Genomic DNA, 25,345 nt, shown 5'->3' with positions numbered 1-25,345 from the left:
GCACGCCTCAGCCCTTGGGCTGTGGATGGGACTGGGCACCACGGAGCAGGGCGTGGCTCCCGTCGGGGAGGCTCAGGCCGCTGGGGAGCCCACAGCAGGAGGAGGAGCTCAGACATGGCGGGCTGCAGATCCCCAGCCCTGCCCCGCAAGGAGGCAGCTAGGGCCTGGCGAGAATTTGAGTGCAACCCCTGCAGGCCAGCACTGCTGAGGGACCTGGTACAACCTCCTCAGCTGCTGGCCCGGGTGCTAAGCCCCTCACTGCCCTGGGCTGGCGGTGCCACTGGCTGCTCCGTGTGCGGGGCCCCCCAAGCCGGTGCCTGCCAGAAGTCGCACTGGCCTGCGAGGGCAGGGCGCAGCCCCGGTTCCCGCTGGCGCCTCTCCCCACAACCCCTCCTGGCAAGCAGAGGGAGGAGGCGCCGGCCTCAGCCAGCCCAGAGAGGGGCTCCCACGGTGCCTTGGCAGGCTGAAGGGCTCCTCAAGCGCCGCCAGAGTGGACGCCAAGGCCGGAGGCTGAGGAGGCGCTGAGAGTGAGGGCCGCTAGCACATTGTCACCTCTCAACACTACTGCAATCCAGCCTGGGCAAGAGAGCAAGGCCCTGTCTTTAAAAAAAAAAAAAAGTGAATTTGCCCTTCTCTATTACTGTGTTTGGTGTCAGTTTTCTGCTGCAGGCTCTACTACACGTCTCATAACAAAACACGAGACTGAGTAATAGAACTTTCACAGGGATAAGGTGGAATCCATCACTTATTACTAAATCCATACCTATTAACAATAGAGTAAAATGTCTTTAGTTTCTTTATCTGAAAATGGGGACTAAAATACCTAATTATTAAGGTTGTTAGGGATGAGAAGGGAAAAATTAAGACGAATAGGAATGGATCCTAGTTGGCTGAGGAGGCTCATTCTACTTTTTTTTTTTTTTTTTTTTAATTTTTGTTTCCATAGGCTTTTGGGGGAATAGGTGTTATGTGGTTACATGTGCAAGTTCTTTAGTGGTAATCTGTGAGACTTTGCTGCACCCATCACCCAAGCAGTAGACACTGAACCCAATTTGTAGTCTTTTATCCCTCACCCCCTTCCCATTCTTTCTCTGAATCCCCAAAATCTATTGTGCCATTCTTATGCCTTTGTATCCTCATAGTTTCCACTTATGAGTGAGAACATACGATGTTTGGTTTTCCATTCCTGAGTTACTTCACTTAGAATAATAGTCTCCAATCTCATCCAGGTTGCTGTGAATGTCATTACTTCATTTCTTTTTATGGCTGAGTAGTATTCTATCATATATGTAAATATATATGTGTATATGTGTGTGTATATATGTATTATATATATGGAATGTAGAACCAGTCCAAATGCCCATCAATCAACGAGTGGATAAAGAAACTGTCCACTTGTTGATTGATGGGCATTTGGGCTAGTTCCACATTTTCACAATTGTGAATTGTGCAGCTATAAAACTGTGTGCAAGTATCTTTTACATATAATGACTTCTTTTCCTCTGGGTAGATACCCAGTAGTGGGATTGCTGGATCAAATGGTTCTACTTTTAGTTCTTTACCATAGTGGTTGTAATAGTTTACATTTCCACTAGCAGTGTAGAGGTGTTTCCTGTTCACTGCATCCATCTCAACATCTATTACTTTTTGATTTTATTATTGCCATTCTTGCAGGAGTAAGGTGGTATCACATTGTGGTTTTGATTTGTGTTTCCCTGATCATTAGTGATGTTGAGCTTTTTTTCCTGTTTGTTGGCCATTTGTATATCTTCTTTTGAGAATTGTCTATTAATGATTGTTTTTTTTTTTCTTGCTGATTTGAGTTCTTTTTAGATTCTGGATATTAGTCCTTTGTCAGATGTATAGATTGCAAAGATTTTCTCCCACTCTGTGGGTGCTCCATTTACTCTGCTGACTGTTCCTTTTGCCATGCAAAAGCTCTTTAGTTTAGTTAAGTCCCAGCTATTTCTCCTTGTTTTTTCTGCATTTAGGTTTTTGGTTCTTTTAGGTTCTTGGTCATGAAATCCTTGCTTAAGCCAATGTCTAGAAGGGTTTTTCCAATGTTCTGGAATTTTTATAGTGTCAGGTCTTAAATTTAAGTCCTTCATCCATTTTGAATTGAGTTTTGTAGATGAGAGATGAGGATCCAGTTTCATTCTCCTACATGTGGCTTCCCAATTATCCCAGCACTATTTGTTGAACAGGGTGTCCTTTCCCCACTTTACATTGTTGTTTCCTTTGTTGAAGATAAGTTGGCTGTAAGTATAAACCAGGCTTTATTTCTGGTTCTTTATTCTGTTCCACTGGTCTATGTGTCTATTTTTATACCAGTATCATGCTGTTTTGGTGACTATAGCCTTATAGTATAGTTTGAAGTCTCCAGATTCGTTCTTTTGCATAGTCTTGCTTTGGCTATGTGGGCTCTTTTTGGGTTCCATATACATTTTAGGATTACTTATCTAGTTCTGTGAAGAAGAATTATAGTATTTTAATGGAAATTGCACTGAATTTGTAGATTGCTTTTGGCAGTATGGTCATTTTCACAATATTGATTCTACCCATCCATGCGCATGAAATGTGTTTCCATTTGTTTGTGTCATCTATGATTTATTTCAGCAATGTTTTGCAGTTCTCCTTGTAGAGGTCTTTCACATTCTTGGTTAGATATATTCCTAAGTATTTTATTCTTTTTGTAGCTATTGTAAAAGGGGTTGAGTCCTTCATTTGATTCTCCACTTGGTCGCTGTTGGTGTATAGGAGAGTTACTGATTTGTGTACATTAATTTTGTATCCAGAAGCTTTGCTGAATTTTTTTTATCAGTTCTAGGAGCTTTTTGGAGGAGTCTTTAGGGTTTTCTAGGTATATGATCATATCAGCAGCAAACAGCAACAGTTTGACTTCCTTGTTACTGATTTGGATGCCTTTTATTTCTTTCTCTTGTCTGATGGCTCTGGCTAGGATTCCAGTACTATGTTTGAAGATAAGTGGTGAAGTGGGCATCCTTGTCTTGTTCCAGTTTTCAGAGGGAATGCTTTCAACTTTTCCCCATTCAGTATTATTTTGGCTGTGGGTTTATCATAGATGGCTTTTCTTACATTGAGGTATGCCTGTTGAATTCCAATTTTGCTAAGGGTTTTAAACACAAAGGCATGTTGGATTTTGTCAAATGCTTTTCTGGGTCTATTGAGATGATCATGTGATTTTTGTTTTTATTCTGTTTATTTTTCCCAGATTTTCTTTGTGCTTCTTGCATTTGGATGTCTAGGGCTCTGGCAAGGCCGAGGAAGTCTTCCTCGATTATTCCCCCCAATATGTTTTCCAAACTTTTAGATTTCTCTTCTTCCTCAGGAATACCAATTATTCTTTGGTTTGGTCATTTAATATAATTCCAGACTTCTTGAAGGCTTTGCTCATTTCTTCTTATTCTTTTTTCTTTGTCTCTGTCGGATTGTGTTAATTCAAAAACCTTGTCTTCAAGCTCTGAAGCTCTTTCTTCTGCTTGTTCGATTCTATTGCTGAGACTTTTCAGAGCATTTTGCATTTCTCTTAGTGCATCCAGTATTTCCTAAAGTTTTGACTGTATTTTACTTATGCTGTTTATTCACTAAAGATTTCTTCCCTCATTTCTTCTATTTTTTTTTTTTTTTTGATTTCGTTAAATTGGACTTCACCTTTCTTGGGTGCCTCCTTGATTAGCTTAATAACTGACCTTCTGGATTCTTTTTCAGGTCAATCAGGGATTTCTTCTTGGTTTGGATCCATTGCTGATGAGCTGGTGTGATTTTTGGGGGCTGTTAAAGAAACTTGTTTTGTCATATTACCAGAATTGATTTTCTGGTTCCTTCTCATTTGAGTGGGCTATGTCAGAGGGAAGGTCTGGGGTTCAAGGCTGCTGTTCAGATTCTTTTGTCCCATGAGGTGTTCCCTTGATATAGTACTCTCCCTCTTTTCCTAGGGATGTGGCTTCCGGAGAGCTGAGTTGTTGTGATTGTCCTCTCTCTTGTGGATCTAGCCAACCAGCAGGTCTACCAGGCTCTGGGCTGGTGCTGGGAGTTGTCTACACTGGGTCCTATGATGTGAACCGTCTGCAGACCTCTCAGCTATGGATACCAGTGCCAGAGGAGGTGGCAGGGGGGTGAAATGGACTCTGTGAGGTTCCTTAGTTTTGGTTGTTTAATGAACTATTTTTGTGCTGATTGGCCTCCTACCAGGAGGTGGCGCTTTGAAGACAGCATCAGCTATGGTAGTATAGGGAGGATCAGACAGTGGGTGGGGGGACCTAGAACTACCAAGAGCATATGCCTCTTGTCTTCAGCTACTAGAGTGAGCCAGGAAGGACCATCAGGTGGGGGCAAGGCTAGGCATGTCTGAGCTCAGACTCTCCTTAGGCAGGAGTTGCTGCAGCTGCTGTGGGGGATGGGGATGTGGTTCCCAGGTCAATGGAGTTATGTTCCCAGGAAGATTATGGCTGCCTCTGCTGTGTCATGCAGGTTGGTCAGGGAACTGGGGAAAGCCAGCAATTACAGGCATCACTCAGCTTCCACACAACCCAAAAGGCCGCTGTCACTCCCACTACGCACCCCAGCAACAGCACCAAGTTTGTTTCCAGGCAGTGGGCAAGCAGGACTGAGAACTTGCCCCAGGCTACCAGGCTCCCAACTGTGAAAGCAAGCTGGGCTCTTTTCATTGCCCTGACATACCAGTCACACGATGCAGACATTTAGAAATCATGCCTCATCTCCTGGAGTTTTAAGTTGTTTGTAAAGAAAATACCTGTATGTGTAGACACAGATGTTTATGTATATGTTCACACATATGCATATGTATATTATGAAAATATGTGTATGTACACATACGTTTGTATGCACATATGTATGAAAGTTAAATTCATGTATGTCAAGGATCTCCCATCCAACTGAAAACAAATGTAGGTGCACAGACTTCTGACTAATAATTTGTATTTTCTATTCGAGAAGATGCTCTTGCTCTTTCCTCACTCAGAGAAGGGACCATAATCAGCCTAACAATCTGTCTTAGATTTTTCGAATAAATGCCAGTAAATTTGCACTCCCGCATAAGAAAATAAGCCATTTCACAAAACCCAACCCCGTTACAACGTACAAAATGAAGTTCTTAGCTGACTGGCTGATGCCATATGAGCTGCATGCTGATTGGAAGAGTTATGAGTTACACATCAGCTATATTCATACTGCAGCACTTTATGTTCTAAATAACAAGGGCCCTTTTTTCACTAGGAGCATGTGAGACTGAGCTGCCCACTTGAACCGAGCATCATGATTTCTGGTCCTAGCAGCTATTACACGGTATTATATATTGACCATAAAGCTAAACTTAGAAAATGAGCAGCATGAAACAATGGGTGAACATGAGATCATGAGGTTGCCAAGCAGGAAACACTGTAGTAACAGTGTTTACACCTATGATACTCATAGGGTGATCCTGGGCAAGTTTAAGTGTCTCTTCTGGAGAAACAATCAGACCATTAAGTTCTCTTGAATTCTTATATTTTGAGTCCAAGTCCTATATTAGTTAAGTCTTGTATCCTGATCCTGCAATATTTGGCACAACTGGCCATTCCACCTTGTTTGAATCAGTACTGCTGTGTTCATTCCCTTTTTGTCCAACCCTCTGCTTCTCTTGCCTTGTGCACAGACTACCCTTGGTCTGTCAATGCCAGTGACACATGGGGTTCCATCCTCAGCCTTCTTTTCACACCATGTGCTCCTGCTAGGTGAACTCACCCACTCCCTGTATGCTGGGCAATCACTGTCCCTAACCATTTCTATATCCCTGGACACCCAATGTCATTTGGACACCCAAACATCGGCACCTGAGGTTCAAAATCCAAAAACAAACAAACAAACAAAACATATTATCTTTCTCCCAGGAATCCACTGTTTCTTCCTTCCATTTCTGTCAAGGACACTATTCTCCACCCAATGTCCTTGAGTCCTCCTTCGCCTTCAACCCCCTTTATCCCAGGCATCAACCCTCAAAGTTCTGCATTGGAAATATCCCTTTCATTTATTTCCTTTGCTCCACTCCCTCAGTCTCTTCCCTAGCCCAACACACTTAGTCTTCATCTTTCTTCAAGAGGTAGGCTGGCATTAGCTGAGTGCCACAGCCAGACCCGTAAGCCAGGCTGTCAACTGATTAATCATGACAAAGAGAACAGTCACAAAGTCCAGAATATTTTCTTTGATATGAATGAGAGTTACTCCCCCTGCAGAAATATCTACACAGGAGGTTGCTTGCAAAACATAGAAAAAGAACAAGAGGAGTTTGAGATCTTAAGAAGTGCTGCTCAGACAGATGGCCTAAGGTACTGTCACCAAAGAGCAAGTCTTACATATCCAGCGGCCAACACTCCTAATCCCCCAGTGCTTTAATATTCTCAGCCAACCTGAATATCAAAATCTCTGCAATAGGCAATCCATATGATGTCTCTGTGCCTCCACCCTTTTCTTAGTTGGGTAAAGCTAATCAACTGCTGCTCTGGCCTAGCCTGGGATAACTTCTTTAGGGAGTCTAGACAAATTTCATTCTTGTTTCACCATATGTGAATTAAACAAAACAACACAAAAAAGCCTTAACCCTGAGTTTTCTTCTTCGTCCAACTCAACCTTTCATGATCCTCCTGCAGTTTTCTCTGGTCTCCACCTCCCAGGAAGTGTTTATCCCCATAAGATACTATTCTAACATTAAATAACGTATGTTATTAGTCATCCTTTAAGTGACCTACAATCATTTGGATATTTTCAACTCTGAGTGAAAGATCTGTCTTAAATCTTCTATGCACGACTAGCTCTCAGGAAGCTATGTTCACTCAGCCTGGGCATGAAGACTTCCTCCACAATTTTCACACAGTCTGTTTGATCCTGGGCACTCCCTATGCCTCTTTCTCATCTGCAAAATGAAAATAAAACCACCTACTTCAAAGGGTTAGAATGAGGATTAAATGAGGCAATACTTGTATAGAGAATAGCATTCAACACATGGCAAGGGCTCTGTAACTCTTAACTATTATTACTATTTTTATATAGCTGGTATATGACATGCACCCAATAAATGACTTCAAGTTTCATGAGTATGGGCCAGTGCCAATGGCTAGACAAACTATCAACTACAATATGACTTTAGGACAGACATCGTCTACTAGATTTGAAGAAGACACAAGTGTAGAATGAAGGAGGGCTTCATTCTTACAAAGTGGTTAAGCAGTAGGACATGTAAATAAGAGACTCTGTGTTGCTTTTTTGTTAAATTTATGTGTCAGGATTTGGCTAACTTCTTACTTTTCCCTTGTTTGCATTTTTAAGATTATTTAATATTTAATGTTATAAAACCACTTGAGACTGCTACTACCCTAAATCTGTACTTTGTACAAGCAGCTCTGAATATGTTAAGTGTAAAATTTAGTAGGGTTGGAAAGTGAAAAGTACAGCAGTGAATTTCCATGGCAATGTGGTGTTATAAATAAGACATGATACATGGATAAATCGACCAATGAAGATATACAGATGAACAAAATAAGTACGTTTATTCACGGGTTTTAAAATCCTTTTGTATTCTGGTATTTTATAGCCACAAAATTAAATAATCTAACCTTCAAGGTCATCATGTAAGACCTTTAAGTCTCTAAACAAAAAGTTGCAAACTTAAATCTCTACAGGGACTAGGCAGGTTAAGGCAATTGAGGAGCTGGTTAAACTTAGCTCTCAGAGTACTGAGATGAATGGTTATTGGCACACAGTTTCTATGCTGGCAATGCTGGGGAATGTGGCTATTTCAATACCCCACTGAAATAAGGGCCGGTCAAATGTCAAGAAATAATGCAAACTCAAGTATTGTCAGATTTTCCTCATTTTTTCATAGAAAGCTGAAAATCTGGTATTTTATAAGATGTCAGACTTTGTAAATACTGGTGATTAATTCTACTAAAAATAAAAATCAGGCAGGTGCAGTGACTCATGTCTGTAATCCCAGCACTTTGAGAGGCTGAGGCAGGCATATCATCTGAGGTCAGGAGATCGAGACCAGCCTGGCCAACATGGTGAAACCTCGGCTCTACTAAAAATACAAAAAAGTAGCCAGGCATGGTGGTATGAGCCTATAGTCCCAGTTACTCTGGAGGCTGAAGCATGAGAATTGCTTGAACCCGGGAGGCAGAGGTTGCAGTGAGCCACTGCACTCCAGCCTAGGTGACAGAGCGCGACTCTGTCTCAAAAAATAAATAAATAAATAAATAAATAAATAAATAAATAAATAAATAAAATAATACAGGCCAAATTGTGCAGGCTAGATTCAACTTGGGGCTACCAGTTCACAACCTGTGCTTTAAACTCTTTAATAGTATAACTATAGTATGTGGCAGAGATCGGTGGGATGATCTAGTCTTCTTACACTCTAAACTATATTCCATATAGAATGAAAGTCTGCTTTCCTGAAGCATAGAATTTTCATAGGGAAAGTTCCCTCTTGCATTAGATTACTAAATACCAATCTAATGAACTTTTGCTCAGTTCTTGGAAAATATCTACCAAGTAAAAATGAAATCGAATCAAATAAACTCTATTTGTTATTATGCTAACAACCAGATATGGCCATTCATTAAGAGATACCAAGGATTTACTAAATACCAAGATATACAACTAGGTGCTGGGAATATAAATATGAATTAAATCAAAGTCCTTCCCTCAGGGGCTGACAAGCTAATCTCCAAAGCTGCTTCCCGACGGACGGGCAACAGCTGTAAATCTAAGCGAGCCTTACCTATTCTAAAAAAATCAGTCGCATCTTTTGTCTTCACTCCCAGCTTGTGACAATATTTGGAGAGTTACCTCTATTCTCAGGGTCATCCTGCCCTAGTGTCACTGGGAAAAAATGCCTGGAGAACTCAGTCTTTCCACATCAAACCGGTTAAGCCCGGTTAAAATAGAGATGGTGTCCTTTCTCATTCCTTCTCTGGGTAAGCAGCAAGGAAAGAGTGGTTGAGTAGAGACGCAGAAGACAAGGCAGAATACAAAACTCAAAGAAAGTTCCTGTGAGCTAAGTAGTTTTCCCAATGTCCAAATCCTCTCAAGACTTTAGGGTCACACAGAGCAGGGAAAAATGGACAAGGCTTCAGTGGCTCTCAGCAGAGGGCTGTCATTAAAGCTATGAAGGTCCCTACTCCATGGTAGTGGGGGAAGAGCTCATAGGAGCTGAGGGTGGCCAGGTCCTTTCTGGTATTGTTCTGAGCCTAAAAAGGACTTGGAGCAAAAAGATTCTTGACATTATGAAACATTTATCAAGAATGAACTATATTCTTATATTTATCTTTCCTCTTCTAGTAAAAAGCACAATAAAGGCAAATCAATGTTCATACTTCAAGAAACAACAAAAAGGAAATGTAATCCACCCCACTGTCAAAGATTTCATCATAAGATCTTTTTAAAGTTTGAAAATGTACAAAAGAAGGGAGGCCGGGGTGGTGACTACTCACAGTCCCAGCTACTTGGGAGGCTGAGGTGGGAGGATCCCTTGATTCCAAGAGTTTAAGACTGTAGTGGGTAGGTGGGAAGGCAATCAGTAAGAAATTTCCAGCTAGAGTTACTACAGTAAATAGGTCATTCCAAGTATCTCATGAATGATAACAATTTAAATTACAAAATGAACATTTCAAATTACAAAAATAAAATTATTTACACTTTTCCTAGAATATACTAGGTAATTCAAGGCAGAGATAGACTATCATATAGAAAATTGATTCTCAAGTGGTTCTTGTAATCACTTGTACATATTTGGAATATACTGGCTAAGGTAACAAACACACATTCTTTGTTCCATTGCATGCTTTAGAGTAACATTATTCCTAGTGCTATAAAACCTCTTTCATGTAGAACCTCAGGGTAACCAGGAAAGCACTGACAAGAAAAGACGTAGGTAGAGAGCAAATTGCCTTCAATGAAGGGACAGCATGCAGATATTCTCAGAACCAAGCCTAGAGATTAGGACTGCTTTCTAACAGGGTTAATAATTAACACCTGCAGTGGTCCTGAACGTGGTTTCTGACTCCAGGACTTTGTCCATTTATAGCCAGATTGAGGTTCCTAAAAGAACAACTCTGAAGACACTTAGTAATTGAGCCTCAAGGTTTTCAATGATTAAATCCCACCTTTAGACTCTGGGTCTTGGTCTCTACTAGCCTAATGTGTGTGTCTCCTGAAACATCAGCTCTGGGCCTGCTGCTGCCTTGACCAACCTTCATCATCTGTCAAAAACAAATCTCCCAGGGAGGGCCCCCACCCATCATTTCTTCTGCAAGACTTCCCTCTTCCTTCAACTTCTGTGGTGCTCTCCCTCAGAAAGGGGTCACAGGATTCTTTTGCATTGCCAATCATGCCTCCTTAACATCAAAACCAAACAATCAACAACAAAAATACATCTATTGACTACCTACTATCTTCCAGCCACTGTTAAGTGCAATCAAATATGTAATACTGTTTTATCCATCACAGCAACACGTCAACATGGTTTGTCTGAAGTCAACAGCTAGTAAATACAGGAGTGGGGACCCAAACTCAAGATGACACCAGGGATGTCTGATGTGAAAGCCTGTGCTTTTTGTACAGCAGCACTCTACCTATCGTTTAACAACAACAAAAATAATAGTTAAAATCTACCAAATAATTACCAGCAGATATGCTTCTAAACACCTGACATGTTCTAATTCATTAATCCTCACAAAAACTTTGCAAGGTTAATACTGTTATTACTCTCATTTTAGAACTATGGAAGGAGACACAGAAAGATCAAGCAATTTGCCTGAACTCCATGTCTTGTAAGTGGCAGAGTATGTGCCCTTAAGCAGTATACAGTATCTTCTGATAGTGCTGCCTAGCTGTTTTCGGATTTTTATACTAGCTCTTCTGTTCAACTTCTCCCCCTATATTCTTTATCATCCTTTTTGCATTATAAAAGAAAGTCATTTAAAGGGATGAGTGGTATGTATGGAGAGTAGGGGAAACAGAAATGAAAAAGGAGCATTCCCACTTCTTGGCCTTGGTGGTCCAGACAGGATGAAACCCTCAGGCTAGACTTGAGATAGAACCAACCTTCCAAGATAAGCTCTCCCTACTGATGTCCTTGAAGTCACCTTTGACAGATGCACCCTAAATGGAAAATGAATTAAACAGATATAGGCCATAGGGAAACCTGGCGCTGCCTAGAGCTCTAGCATTGTGTGGGTATCCAAAATATTCAAACTACCTAAAGAGGTGACCAACCCTGGCACTGACTCTTTGGAGGAGTTCCACAAATTCCTACAAATCTCAGCTTTAGAATAAAATAATCAACATGAGAAAAAAATATTGGAAATCTCTTCTATGTTATGAATTCTTAACTCATGTTTCAAAATGCATTGCCCTTCAAAACATACCATAAATAAAAGACAAGCCACAGACTAGGAGAAAATGTTTGCAAGTCATTAAGCCCACAAAGGATTTGTATAAAGAACTCTTAAAACTCAATAGTAAAAAAAACCCCACAACTTTAAAATGTGCAAAAGATCTAAACAGATATCTACCAATACATAAATGACCAATAATCACATGATAATGCCACATCATTATTCACAAGGGAAATAAAAGTTAAAGTGAGAAATCATTTCACACGCCACTAGAATGGCTATAATTGAAGAGATAATAGCTATGTTTTTGAGGATGTAGTGAAACTGGAACCTGAACACACTGCTGGTGGGAAAATGAAATGGTGCATCTTACTAAGTTTCATAATTTCTTAGATATTCACGTTCACATTTCATATCTCTAAATGTGAATTTATCATATAACTCAGTAAGCAATTTCTCTTTTAGGTAGCTACCCAAGAGAAATGAAGACATGTCCAGGCAAAGGCTTCTATCTGAATGTTCACAGCAGCATTATTCTTAGTAGCCAAAAGGCAAAGACAATTAAATACCCACTCAATGGTGAATGGATAAACAAAGTGAGGTATATCCATTCAAATGAAGTATTGATATATTCTCTAAGCTGTATGAAACTCGAAAGCATTATGCCAAGTGGAAGAAGTTAGCCACAAATACCACATATTGGGTGATTCCATTTATATGAAATGTTCTGAAAAGGCAAATCTATTGCCACAGGAAATAGATTAGTGGTGGTTGCCTGGGACTGGGAGTACAAAGGAGTGAAAGCAAATAGGCTATCCACAGTTGCTCTGCTTGCTCCACAGGGAAGTCAGCTCACAACAGAGGTTCTCTCTCTGATGCATTCAGAAGGATGAAACATACATTAAGGAAGAGATAACCGGTAACCAAGGTATTTCATGACGGAAGCAAACACTGAGGTAATGTTCCATTCCATATGAGCCCAGAGCCAACTCCTTCATATAAGGAGGGGGGCATTCTGTAATTCTCTTCTCTTTGTATACTTCCAAAATATATTATAATGACTACTGATGGATTTAAAATTTTGCAGCAACCCTTTTCTACTTTTTTCATTAACCCCTGAAAAGACTGCAAAAACATAAGACATTTCTATTAAGATATACTAGTTTTGGCCTGGTGCAGTGGCTCACATCTGTAATCCCAGAACTTTGGAAGGCCGAGGCAGGCAGATCACGATATCAAGAGATTGAGACCATCCTGGCCAACATGGTGAAACCCCGTCTCAATTAAAAATACAAAACTTAGCTGGGCATAGTGGCATGTGCCTGTAATCCCAGCTACTTGGGAGGCTGAGGCAGGAGAATCGCTCGAACCAGGGAGTCCGAGGTTGTAGTGAACCGAGATCATGCCACTGTACTCCAGCCTGGCAACACAGCAACTCCATCTCAAGAAAAAAAAAAAAAAGATATACTAGTTTTGATTACTGGAAAGAGTAATTTAAAAGAGTTTTTTTTTAAAAAGTAATGAATTATCTCTTATAATCAAAATAAGGAAAGATGTTACAACATCATTCCCTAGACCAAGAGTTAGTACATTTTTTCTGGAAGGCCAGTTAGTAAATGTTTTAGGATTTGTGCACTAAGAAGAAAAACTAAGGATATTGTGTAAGTATTTATATAACCATTTAAAAATGTAAAAACCATTTAAAATGTAAAATATAACCATTTAAAAATGTAAAAACCCTTTGTATTAGTCCATTCTTGCATTGCTATTCAAGAAATGACTGAGGCTGGGTAATTTATAAAGAGAAGAGGTTTAATTGGCTCATGGTTCTACAGGCTGTACAGGAACCACAGCAGCATCTGCTTCTAGAGAGGCCTCAGGAAACTTACAATCATGCCAGAAGGCAAAGGGGATGCAGGCACGTCTTACATGGCCAGAGGAGGAGCAAGAGAGAGACAGGGAAGGTGCCACACACTTTTAAACAACCAGATCTCATGAGAACTCACTATCATGATGACAGCACCAAGGGGGATGATGTTAAACCAAGAGAAACAAACCTCATGATTTTCCAATCATTCCACCATGTCCCACCTCCAGCATGGGGATTACATATCAGTATGAGATTTGGGTGGGTACACAGATCTAAACCATATCAATTTGCCCCTGGCCCCCTCCCAAATCTCATGTTTTCCTCACATTTCAAAATAAAATCATACCTTCCCAACAGTCCCTCAAAGTCTTAATTCATTCCATCATTAACTCAAGACCACAGTACAAAGTCTCATCTGAGACAAGCCTAGTTCCTTCTCCCTATGAGCCTGTAAAATAAAAAACAACTTAGTGTGCTCACTTTGGCAGCACATACACTAAAACAGGAGGATCCAAAGAACATTAGCATGGCCCCGGCACAAGGATGAGACACAAATTCTTGAACCATTCCATATTTAAAACCAACAACAATAACAACAATAAGTTAGTTACTTCTAAGATACAATGGGGGTATAGGCATTGGATAAATACTCTCATTCCAAAAGGGAGAAATTAGCCAAAAGAAAGGGGCTACAGGCCCCATGCAAGTCTGAAACCCAGCAGGGCAGTCACTAAATCTTAAAGCTCCGAAATAATCTCCTTTGACTCCATGTCTCACATCCAGGGCACACTGGTGCAAGAAGGTGGTTCCCCAGGCCTTCCTTGGACAGCTCCACCCCTGTGGCTTTGCAGGGCTCAGTTCCCATAGTTGCTCTCAAGGGCCAGCAATGAGCACCTGCAGCTTTTCCAGGTGCAGGGTCCAAGCTGCTGGTGGATCTACCATTTTGGGGTCTGGAGGACAGTGGCCCTCTTCTCAGCAATGCTAGGCAGTGCCCCAGTGGGACTCTGTGTGGGGGCTCTAACCCCACATTTCCCCTCTGCACTGCCCTAGTACAGGTTCTCCATGAGGGCTCTGTCCCTGCAGCAGGCTTCTGCCTGGACTTCCAGGCTTTTCCTTACATCCTCTGAAATCTAGGTGGAGGCTCCAAGCCTCAATTCGTACACTCTGTGCACCTGCAGGCTTAACACCATGAGGAAGCCACCAAGGCTTATGACTGGCAGTCCTGAAGCAGCATCTCAAGCTATACCTGGGTCCCTTTGAGCCATGGCTGGAGTTGGAGCAGCTGGGATGCAGCGAGCAGTGTCCCAAGGCAGGGCAGCAGGGTCCTGGGCCTAGCCCAGGAGACCATTCTTCCCTCCTAGGACTCTTGGTCTGTGATGGGAGGGGGTGCTATGAATGCCTTTGAGGCCTTCTCCCCATTGTCTTGGCTGTTAGCACTTGGCTCCTCTTCATCTATGCAAATTTCTGCAGCTTGCTTGAATCCCTTCCCTGAATACAGGCTTTTCTTTTCTACCACATGGCCAGGCTGCAAATTTTCCAAACTTTTATCCTCTGCTTCCCTTTTAAATAATATTATGTAAGTTCCAGTTGGGTATCATTTCTTTGCTCACACAATATAAGCATAGGATGTTAGAAGCAGCCAGGCTACATCTTGAATGTTTTGCTGCTTAGAAATTTCTTCCACCACATACTCTAAATCATCATTCTCAAGTTCAAAGTTCCACAGATGCCTAGGGCAGGGTCACAATGCCTCAAAGTTCTTTGCTAAAGCATAACGAAAGTGATCTTTGCTCCAGTTCCCAATAAGTTCCTCATATCCATCTGAGACCTCATCAGTTTGACCATCTCTGTCCATATCACTATCAGCATTTCGATCACAACCATTCAACAAAACTCTAGGAAGTTCCAAACTTTCCCTCTTCTTCCTGTGGCTTGTTGAACTGGGTAATGGGCAGACATTGGAACAGTTTGGAGAGCTTCTTCTGAGAAGCCCATTACCCAATTCCAAAGCTGCTTCCACATTTTCAGGTATTTTTTTATATCAATACCCCACTCTCAGTACCAATTTTCTGTATTAGTCTGTTCTCACATTGCTATAAAGAAATACCTGAGACTGAGTAATTTATAAAGAAAAGAGGTTTAATTGACTCATGGTTCTACAGGCTGTACAGGAAGCACAGTGGCTGCTGCTTCTGGGGAGACCTCAAAAAACATACTATCAGGGCAGAAGGCGAAGGGGAAGCAGGCACATCTTACATGGCCAAAGCAGGAGCAAGAGAGAGAAAAGGGAGGTGCCATATACTTTTAAACAACCAGATCTCATGAGAACTCAATGTTGCAATGAGGTACCAAGGAGGGATGATGTTAAACCATAAGAAACTGTCCCCAGGATTCAGTCACCTCTCCAGGCCCCACCTCCAGCATTGAGAATTGCATTTCAACATGAGATGTGGCTGGGGACATAGATCCAAACCACATCGCCCTTCTTATTTCACAAGTCATACAAAAACTGGCAGCAGGCCAGATGTGGTCAACTGACCCTGGTTTACCAACCCCTGACCTACACACACTTCAAACACACACATGTATACAACTGCTCAACTTCAATCTGTCTCTGTCACACACATACCCCACCCTACAAATATTTTTGAACACACCTTCCTGTGGCAATGTGGAATTAAACCCTTGCAAAAGTTGTGTTTTTGAAAAGCATAACCTTTCAAGTAGCCAAAACCTACAGCGGAAATTGCTTATAATTTTCAAGTCAGCCAGGAAATAGGGTTAAGGGAAAAGGACTAAAATCAAGTATATCTTAATTAAGGATGGCTCCAAGGAATATAAAAATATTTAAATCTTTGTTTCGTCTTCTCTGACAGATTGAGAATGACTCCCTCAAACACATTTTTACTTCTAACGCGTTTTCATTTTAATATCAAATCATATCTAATAACAGTTCTCCATAATTCCACTGCAGAAGTAAACCAAAAATTTTTATTGTTTCACTACTGATCTCAGGCTCTAGGTCAATAAGATGCAGAGATTCAGAGCTAGAGATAGACTTGGATATAGACCACGGACTCGAGAGAACATAATCAGCCCACAAACTACGCTCAACTGCCTAACTCCATTTCTTACACAAACGTGGCTTTAGGACTAAGGGGCTCCTCATCAGACTCTTCAAGCTCCTAACAGCCACGGTTCTTCAGGCATTAGGCCAACAACTGTAGCCTAGATTTAGGTTTTAAAGACATTCCATCATGGAAGCTATAATTACAATCAGGTCTCCCATTGGCAGCTGTGAGAGAACAGGACCTTCCAGGAGGCTGAGCTACACCTGTAGCCGCATCTGAAAGATGTTACAAGAGCATTGGAATGCCTGCTGGGAAGGCTACAGCCAATGCACAATAAATGGGCTTCGGTAAAATCCGGTACAGCCAGTTTAATCATGAACATTAAAATCTCTTGTAAAATCAAGGCACTATTAAGCTAAACCATCCTTTGATTTTTCAATTGTTTCAGAATCAATGCCCAGATGTTCATCTATCTACATATTGATTGATATTCATTCTCTGTAGTTATTTCCCATAAAGGCTGCAAATATTCATTGGGTTATTTGGCAGCTCTTTCAGATCCCTCACGTACCTCCCTCACTACACAAGTAGCCATCCAAGTCACTCAGGGTGATTCCATGGGGCTGCTGGAAAGGGAAATGTTTGAATATGAAAGGAGAGCCCCATTTCTTCCCATCCCCAATGAGGCCTTGGGGCACATACTACTTCTCTTTTTTCAAAATGAGATACTCAGTAAAAAGATCACGTTGCTACAAACATCACCTGACATTTAAAGGGCAAACCCAAGGAGCAGCAACTGAGTAATAAAGAAATCAAGAACTCTGAGCTTCTGTTTCTCCTTCTATAGAATGAAAGATCATTGTTACAGGCTCACTACATGGGGATGCTCAAGTGGAGGACGGGATGAATTGAACTATGTAGAGGTAGATAATGTATACATTTCACAAAATGTTAAGTTCACGGAATAAATTAGCTGCAACATGTTTCATGCTGGTTTGGAGACTCATCAGTGCCCCCAAAGAATTTTCCTGAAATGATGGCACTACAGGAACCTGTATTTTTGAATGGTGACCTGTTCAGGACTGAGATGCTGGGGCTGGGAATAAAATACTGTCCAAGAACCAAAGAGTGGCTACCCAGGTCAAACCCCAAACCCCATTCCTTTATGCACACACAAATAACCACCACCCTGAACTTCACTTGATCAGATTTTTCCATTTTTGATGTCAAATCATGAGGTTAATGAATTCAAGTTCATTTATACCCACTGACCACTCTGCATGCATAGATACTTATTATTCTTCTCTTTCCCTGGGAGTAAACTACATATCTACATTACTAATTTAAACTCTCTGAATACTAATACTGCATAATTCTGGCTGATCAAAAATGTTATTTAACTACATGTTCCTTTGTAAAAAGTCTATCCACATAGGTAGGTAGATCTGGGTGATTTTTTAAAATTTATTAAGCCTATAAAGACTTGGATCAAATTAAAGCTATGGCTTCTATCAATGGGCCAACATCATTTAAGTACTTATACATTTAGCAAAAGCACTAAAATTATAAAGTCTTATACCAGGCAAATAATTCATGTATCTTTATCTTAGTTGTACTCAGATATATTTTTTAAATACTTCTATGTTTCTTAATTTTGGCTAAACTGATTTTTAATATCACTTGATCTGAAAAAAATACTGAAAATCAATTCCCTTATATTTTCTAAATGAGAGAAATAGAAAAAAGAATCGGCCAACGCTTATACTGTGCAATACGCTTGCTATCTGCAACCCCCACTTCTTCTGTTACTGCTGAAATATGTGTATACCACAGTGACTGCCTCTCAGAACCCTGTCTAAATTAACTTTATTGACTTGGCGTTTCATTTAAGGTGTTTATTATGATTTTTGTGGTTTCAAACGGCAGTAAATTTTACTTCATCTGTGCTTCCTTTTCTAGAAGTCATTTAAAAATATTCTACTTCTGTATTTTCAAGCTCAACATTGCATGCAAATATAAGATCTATGAATAAAATTTGTTTTTTAAGGGTATCAAGATAAGGCCAAGAGGGCTGAGCGAGGTGGCTCATGCCTGTAATCTCAGCACTATGGGAGGCTGGGGTGGGCGGATCACCTGAGGTGAGGAGTTCAAGAACAACATGGCCAACATGGCGAAACCCTATCTCTACTAAAAATACAAAAATTAGCCAGGCATGGTGGCATACGCCTGTAGTCCCAGGTACTTGAGAGACTGAGGCAGAAAAATTGCTTGAACCCGAGAGGTGGAGGTTGCAGTGAACCAAGATCACACCACTGCACTCCAGCCTGGGCGACAGAGCGAGACTGTCTCAAAAAATAAAAATAAAAATAAAAAAAGATAAGGCCAAGAAACTGGCATCCACCTGAGAATGTTCAACATTCTCCTCTATGAAATGAGATGGCTGGACTATGAGAACAATACTGCTAGAAACTGTTCAATCAGAATTCATCATTGGTCTTTGTCTTCAGAAAGCAGAGGTCCACAAGCAACCAGCAGATGAGTATACAATACTATTGATAAATGCAAATTAAGTTTAATTTAAATCATAAGTTAACATCACGGAGAGAAACAGATCTGTTGTACTGAGAGTCACAATTATATAGGGATAGGTTCAAAATTGTTTCCCAGATTAGGCCGTGACCTTATGTGGGAGACTGTGTCAACATTTTTAATGGAACTCTAGGTGGTAAAAGAAAGCCACCTGTTATGTCAGCTGACAGTGTATATTTTTATCTACTTTTGTGAAAGGGTGTACATCTATCCAATTTGCCTGGTTGAATCACAGGGCGTAGGCTGAAGTGTAATAAGTACTGAGAGGTGGGGAGTGTGAGGAAACTGATAGAGAAGCCTTGGATTCTATGGTAATCATTTTGCATTGGCTCTAGAGGCTAGTGGACATCAACCCATGAGGTCTGTTAGGATCTAATACTTCTAGATGCACCGAAAATATTTTGTAGTTTATTGGTAAATAGAAATCAGGTGATGGTTAACTTTGCTCAATACCACAGAAAAGTAGGAACTAGACTTGGCTACCACTTACATGTGACCATTACCAAGGCACTATTAGATCAATTTAATTCAATCCTAAGATTTAATGAGTACAAGTCATTGCATTAGATACCATAGGAAATGGAAAGATGCCTTTAAGGAATGTTTACAGTCTAGAACCTCCAGTCAAGAAATGAGATGGAATAAATATACAAATAACCACAACTCAGGAAAACACACAAGGTAAATATTATCAAGGTGCCTTTAGGTTTCAGAGTGAGTGAGATGCCAAGGGGTTGAACTGCAGAAACACTTCTAGGTTGAGGGGATATATGAAAAGGGCCTGGGGCAGGGACATAGATTTTCAGGGATTTTCTTCTTGCTTTAAGATAAGTATGGTAGGTCGGGGGCGGTGGCTCATGCCTGTGATCCCAGCACTTTGGGAGGCCATGGAGGGCAGATCACGAGGTCAGGAGATTGAGACCATCCTGGCTAACACGGTGAAACCCTGTCTCTACTAAAAAATACAAAAAAGTAGCCAGGCGTGATGGTGGGCACCTGTAGTCACAGCTACTCAGGAGGCTGAGGCTGGAGAATGGCATGAACCCAGGAGAGGGAGCTTGCAGTGAGCCAAGATCGCGCCACTGCACTCCAGCCTGGGCGACAGAGCCAGACTCTGCCTCAAAAAAAAAAAAACAACAAAAAAACAAAAACAAAAACAAAAAAAAGAGAGACAGAGAAGTATGGTAGTTTATCGCAGAATAAGTTGGATAGTTTACCCATAACTAAGCAGATACTACTGTCACCTATAATGTTTATGGAGAGAAAGGAAAGGAGGAAGGGGGAGGAAAACCAGGATGTATTAAAGCCTTCAGTATACAAGTTACAAATGCTGTAAGAACCCAAGGAGGTAAGCATCACTGTATCACTGTAACCGTATCATCAGTCTAATGATTTTTAGGTTTATCAAGGGGAAGTCAGATTTTACCCCCAGGTGATTCTGACTTCAAAGCCCATTCTGGTCTTATGCTTACTACTAGTGTATCAACCTCCTTGAAGGAAAAGAGCTCATCTCTACATCACCAGCCCTACTTCCTCTTTATATTCACAATTCCATAAATATTTGTGACATTTAAATGTCCACATGTGAGGCTCAAGACAATATTCTTAATAAATTAGATACTTTATAACCTGGAAGGGTTGATAGATGGTCCTCAAACTATATATACAACCTCAAGCATATATAAAACCAACATAAAGGTCTCAAATAAACGTTACACAGATCTCAAATGAATGTCAGTAAATGATCTCTTTCCTGAAGTTATCTCTCGAGAACAATGTTTTGTAATCTAAAAAGATTTAGTGGGAGGCAGGGATTACTAACCTACTTAAATTCAGAAGTCTTTCAGGACAAGATAATAAACCCTAACACTCACAGTTGAATTTACTCTGACAACGTTCATTTTAAAATGAACTGATATTTCCTTTGTTTGTTAAGTGTACCTGCATTCTTATTTTGGGCAAGAGAAAAAATGCAAAGAGAAAAATATAGAAAGGATAAGAATTTACTGCCCTTCTTCAAAAAGAAACAAGACATGGTTGAAGCACTTTTAGGACAATCACTTCTAAAACACATTCATGACCATGTTTTACACGTCCCTGGAAGGAACAGGAGTGAGAAATAGGATTTGAGAGGATTGGGGGGAGAAAAGAACCACAGAGAGCACAACTGTACCAAGATTTTTCCTCCACCCAGAGAAGCAGCCTGTTTTCCCACGCTCTACAAGGTAACCTGAGTCAATTTGCTTAACCTTTCAAAGCAACATTTCCTTAAATGTTGAAAAGAAAACATAGGAGGCAGAAGAGTAGGGTATGCCTCGAATGCCCTAGTCTACATCTCAGAGTTCTTGTGAAGATGGAATTAAACAATGCTCACAAAGTTCCTTGAAAATCACAGAGCTAGAAAAATGTCAAGTGCTGTTATTACCACAGCCTGCTTCCTCTTTCGAGCCTTTTCTGACATGTGTTTCTCTTGCTAGAGAGGCAGTAAAGATCTCGAGAGAAGTGGATTAGTTGTGACCACGTTCCAGTAAGATTCTTCTATACCTGCTCTTCCCAAACTTACCAGATTCTAAAAAGAAAATGTTCATATTAATTGTTCTATGTTGTATCACTGCAATATGTGACACCACTTTAAACAGAAATTAAGATTAAAAAAAGATTAAGGGATAGTTCTATATTGCAGAAGTGAAGATTGAAGACAATCTTATAAGCTATGTTATTCAATTTTCTTTCTGTACTGGTTGGGGAATTGGGACCTTTTTTCCATTAATTCTGTTGTTTTATTTGCTATGATGGCATTATGTTCTTAGATTGCCACACATTAATTATTTAGGGTTCATGAGTACCATGTGATAATCATTAGCCTATTTAAATTTCCCATATTCCAGTAAACCACTATTTTTTTTTTGCCCCTTGCCATTATTTTTTTTTAACCATCAAAAATACTTAGGAATGTAAAACAAGGAAATAAACAATGTGGCCAGTAGACGTGGAAAAGGAAAAAAAAAAAGAAAACCCTCTGGTTAATTACTATGCCACATATAAACTGAAGATACGTTTTCTCTTCCCCCCCAAAAAGAGGCTGTCATATATTCAAGTCATTACGGTCTCATATTTATAGACTACTGTCTCAAGCACTTTATTTAGAACAAAGAAGTATTCTTTGAAGACACTCAAATCTGAAACAACTTCAATCAATGCCAGTCTGAGATGCCCAAGAAGGTCAGCTGATGGAAACAGCTATTCTAAGGGAGCAAAGAAATTTAACAAATACTTAAGTCATTATCTCTAAGGTGGTGACTTCATAACTGTTTGTATTAGATGTCACTGTTAACAAACCTTTCAAAGATCCCTCTTAAAGGGAGGACAGAAGAGAGTTACATGTGGGAGATCCTCAATATACACCTACAGATAAAGGACAAAAAAAAAGTCTGAAAGAGTGCTAAGGCCTGGGTTAACATTTACAGAAAAAACTTCTTACATGGATTCCAAACACACTGAAGTCTATGCAATTTAGATGGAAGGGAAGAGAAGGCACTCTGGCACATTGTCCTAGATGACTCTGAAGTAGCTTCGCTGACAAAGACATGATGTCAAAGATGCAAATACAGGCTCTGAATAAATTATTTCATGAAAGTGAATAGGAAAAGCATTATATCTAAATAAACATATTAATGTTATTAATATACATATCAATTGTTTCATCTCTAAAACTTTACATATTCAAGGTGGTCCCGGAATATTTTGTATCATTGGGAAACTGGAGATGTGTCTTATAGCTACGGGCATCCTACCTTCAACCATCTATGGTATCTGGGAATTGAAAAAAGTAGAAGCTTGTATGGCAGATGCACCTGATGGCAACATCCTAAGTATACCCTGAGAATGACCCTGTAAGGCAGACACACCTGAATGTGTCTTCAGCGTTCTGAGCTAAGGAATCCGGGAGTGGCCATCCGACAGATTCATTACTTATTTATGTGGAACATCTGATCCCCTGGCCTGTCCATGGAATGCAGGTATGCAGGGGAAAGATACTCTGTTTTGGATTAAGTGAAGGTTGCCAGGCAGAGGTTGTTAGAGAGAGTAGCTCTAAATATTATATAAATTGTATACTTTTTACAAGCATGCAATTTATATAATAAATAATGCTCTACTGTCAAGCCTGCTGCCACTAGACTGTCCCTGTATGTAAGTTCCCTCCAATAAAAACCTGTGTCTTGTTCACTGGCTCCAGGTCTCTTCTTCAGCCTCTCAAACCTAGCGCCATCCCTACTGAAGTCAATAGGGGCCTGACGCGACAAAGCTAAACTCATAGCAGTGTGAAAGTGGGTCAGAGATCAGTCAGAATATTGACTTCAATGTTCACCAATTGGAGTTCAAGAAGCAGGAAAGATGCCACGAACAGAGCATTGTATTTTAGAGAGAATAGGTAGAGTATATGAACGTTTGCTACAATAAAAGAATTCTTGCACTCAGTTTATATTAGAGCAAACAGAAAGTTGCACAAACTCCAAGAGCATTTGCTCTTAACTCTAACTTTTGTGCATCGACAAAGGGATGGGGGCCGGGCATGGTGGTTCATACTTGTAATTCCAGCACTTTGGGAGGCCAAGGTGGGTGGATCACTTGAGGCCAAGCATTCACGATCAGCCTGGCCAACATGGTGAAACCCTGTCTCTATTAAAAATACCAAAAAATTTGCCGGGCGTGGTGGCACACACCTATAATCCCAGCTACTCAGGAAACTGAGGCAGGAGAATCACTTGAACCAGGGAGGTGGAGGTTGTAGTGAGCCGAGATTGCATGACTGTACTCCATTCTGGATGACAGAGTGATCTCAAAAAAAAAAGGGATGGGGCCCTGAAACAATGATTTAATGAATGAAGGCAAGTAAAAAAGCCACTATACTGAAAATAAGCTTTTCCTTTCATGTTACATTTTCCCACTCATGTTACGTTCTGCCAAAGCTATTCATCTACATTTCCCTGAACAATTTCTGGAAGGAGGCTGGAAGTCCAGTAAAAACTGCACCAAGAAGACGACAACCCCTCCCCCCAACCCCCCACCCACACACATAATCTGGTCTCCATCCTATTGAGGTCCCATTTCACATGACCCTGTGATCAGCAACAAACTTGGTACCCTCAGTAAGATCCAAAACCAAAGCCACTCATCTCATAACCACATAACCTCTTCTCTTTGTGGCTCATGACTAGGATCCAAGTCTACTAGCCAGATGCATAAACATTTACAAACAAATGTTGAATTTTGGCAGCTTAATGATAATTTTTATTTTTATCTTTTTTTTCTTTTTTTCTGAGATAGGGTCTTGCTTTGTTGCCCAGACTGGTCTTGAACTCCCAGGCTCACATGATCCTCCTGCCTTGGCCTCCCAAAGTGCTGGAATTACAGGTGTGAGCCACCACGCCTGGCCTAACGATAATTTTTAATGTCTTGCCAATTTGGGCACCTTTCCTTTACATCTACAAGAAAACATGAAGTCCACTTAAGTCTACTTACATTGAACAAAAAGGTCTGCCAAAAAGAAAAAAACATACAATTCTTCTTTTTGATCTCCACAAATCTTAAATAACTATGTAAACAGCAATATAACTTTTTTCAAATATAAGGCAATATTCATGTGAGTCAAACATTAGATGTTATTTGATGTCTGTATAAAGACAAGGTAAAGATGGTATCAATTCAAACCATTACAATTCATTTGCTGCAATATATCTGAATCTATAATGAAAATGTTCAATGAGAGATACTCTTCATAAGTACCATCAGCCTTACATTTATGTTTACATTTTAATGCTGTCACTAAAATCAGTCAATTAAAATTGGTATTATACATAATCCAATGTAAGGAGATTCAGGATTAAAAAAAGAGAGTAAAGAGAGAAAGGAATGAATGCAATTGTGGTATTTATACCTTTTCTTTCATCCATTGATTTTTACACTCCCAATAGTGTCTCAACATTCAATCTAACCTTGGTCCAAGAACTCTCAAGCAAAAACCACATGAAAGGGAAGTGTGGGCTAAAAGCTCAGACTAAACAATAAATAATTATCTTCTTCAGACTGAAAATATTCTCCCAAACATCTCACCCTCTGACAAGTCAGGAGCTGGGAGTGGAATTATTCCGAAACAATGCATAGGATACATGTGCTCCTTGTCCTCTTATGTAATGCTTCCCCCAGTAAAAGCCACAGAAATTGGCCCTGTAAACTTTTTAAAAAGCAACCATGAAATGCTTTGAGTGTTAGGGTGCTTCTGTCTCTGCAAGCCAGAGGGCTAAACTCCAATAGAGGGCAATGGTCACTTTCCTTCATGATGCCTTGCTGAACCTGAGAGTCAGCTGCAAGCTATTGCACCTGCATCCTAACAGCCCCAATAC

At 40.4% G+C, this 25,345-nt stretch overlaps 1 protein-coding gene and 1 non-coding gene across 4 annotated transcripts in view; one reads left to right on the top strand and one right to left on the bottom strand.

Moving 5' to 3' along the window:
- CERS6 (ceramide synthase 6) overlaps nt 1-25,345 on the bottom strand; it is a 312,278-nt gene that overhangs the window by 150,335 nt on the left and 136,598 nt on the right. The gene's annotated exons all lie outside the window — the stretch shown is intronic.
- LOC116269258 lies at nt 13,754-13,859 on the top strand. The gene has a single exon (XR_004176741.1). It is a non-coding gene; the product is annotated as a U6 spliceosomal RNA (small nuclear RNA).

Source organism: Papio anubis, chromosome 10, assembly GCF_008728515.1.
Source record: "Papio anubis isolate 15944 chromosome 10, Panubis1.0, whole genome shotgun sequence".
Lineage (NCBI taxonomy): Eukaryota > Metazoa > Chordata > Mammalia > Primates > Cercopithecidae > Papio > Papio anubis.
This window is presented reverse-complemented; position numbering and strand designations above follow the sequence as displayed.